Consider the following 1,669-nt stretch of genomic DNA (forward strand, 5'->3'; position numbering starts at 1 on the left):
CCAAAATTAGAATGCAAATTTCATGTACCCAGTTATATCAGTAATCTACTATTTTTTTTTTTTTTTGATAGTAAGTAGGATTTCTTGATGGGCATGCGTAAGAAGAGGGCAGTGCCGAGGCTCTCATGAGTGCAGGGCTCGCCATTTGTCCAGGGGGCCACGATTAGTGATGTATTTAACTCCACAGCCATCTGGGATGAGCCGCTTGTGAGCCAGCATGTCTTCAAATCCATCTGCATTAAACTTAGTAAAGCCCCACTTGTTGGAGATGTGGATCTTCTGGCGGCTGGGGAACTTGAACCCGGCCCTGCATAGGGCTTCAATCATATGCTCCTTGTTCTGCAGCTTGGTGCAGATGGACATGATGACTTGGCAAATGTGGACCCTAGCCACTGTGCCCTGGGGCTTTACAAAGGCACCTCGCATACCAGTTTGGAGCCTACACTGGGCATGGCATCTGACACGAAATGTCTACTGGAAAAGGCTATCTCCAAGGTCCCTTAGGGCAACCCATACAAGCAACAGACTGCATACGCTACCAAGGAGGCTGCTGTTTGCAGCCACTGCACATCTGGCCTCCATGGGGAAAAGGACATGGTCGGCTTAATTGGCTGCAGACAGCAATCTATTATGCATGCAAACTACCTAAAACTTAGTGGCTTAAAACAACAATCATTTTATTTGCTCACAGTTCTGTGGGTTAACAATTTGGGCTGGGTGCAGCTGCATAGTGTTGTGGCTGGCCCAGCCTGGGGTCAGTCATGTGATTGCAGTCATCTGACAGCTTGATTGGGGCTGGATGGTCTCAGATGGCGTCAATCACATGTCTGGAGTTTGGTGCGGGGTGAAGAGTACACCTTTCTCTGTCTACGTGGTCTCTCACTGCAAGGAAGCTAGGTCCAGCTTCTTCACATGATGGTGGCAGCATCGCAAGAGGGAAAGAGCAGAAACTGCAATCTCTTGGTCAAAGCCAGTCACAAGGCCAGCAGAGATTCAAGAGGAGAGGCAATAGACTCCGTGTCTTGATGAGAGGAACATCTAGGTCACATTGCAAAGGGTGCTGTGAACAGGGATGAGTGGAATATGTGATCACAGCCAATCCCATAAGGAACTCATAAATCTTACATATGTACACTGATAAGGATTGAAGAAAGATCCAAAAAACTGTAGCAAGTTGTTTTATGTGTATGATTTTTCTTTTCTGTAAAATTGTTAGTAAAAAAAAGAAAAAAGCTAAGAAAATAAATTTACATTCCAAAGTATATTCACTTGACCACATTAAAAAGGAACACAGAAGACCATTTTGTGTACAAGCTGTGCTCATAAAAGATACCAGACCAGTCACTCTAGGATCTCAGATTCTATATTTAACGACGGAGCAGACATGGCAGGGACCAGTTTGGCTCTCCTGGAAGCTTCAAAGATTTTCCAAAAGATTTCCCAGTTTGTTATAGAAGAAAATACTACACACCTGCTTATGAGCAAAGGTTTCTATTTCCCCTAGAATTCTTAGTAATATTGCCCTATGTGACCAAAACAGGCCCCCCCCACTCCCTCATTATTTTAAATTTTCTTCCATTCAATAACCGTTTCCTCACATTATTATTTCTAAAAATTTCATATTTCACATCCATACTCATCTGATAGTCATTATTGTATTTCTTTTACC

At 43.6% G+C, this 1,669-nt stretch overlaps 1 non-coding gene across 1 annotated transcript; it reads right to left on the bottom strand.

Moving 5' to 3' along the window:
• Positions 1–482: 482 nt before the first annotated feature.
• On the bottom strand, positions 483–617 carry LOC123286777 (small nucleolar RNA SNORA70). The gene has a single exon (XR_006529580.1). It is a non-coding gene; the product is annotated as a small nucleolar RNA SNORA70 (small nucleolar RNA).
• Positions 618–1,669: the final 1,052 nt, after the last annotated feature.

The sequence above is a fragment of the Equus asinus genome, chromosome 6, assembly GCF_041296235.1.
Source record: "Equus asinus isolate D_3611 breed Donkey chromosome 6, EquAss-T2T_v2, whole genome shotgun sequence".
NCBI lineage: Eukaryota > Metazoa > Chordata > Mammalia > Perissodactyla > Equidae > Equus > Equus asinus.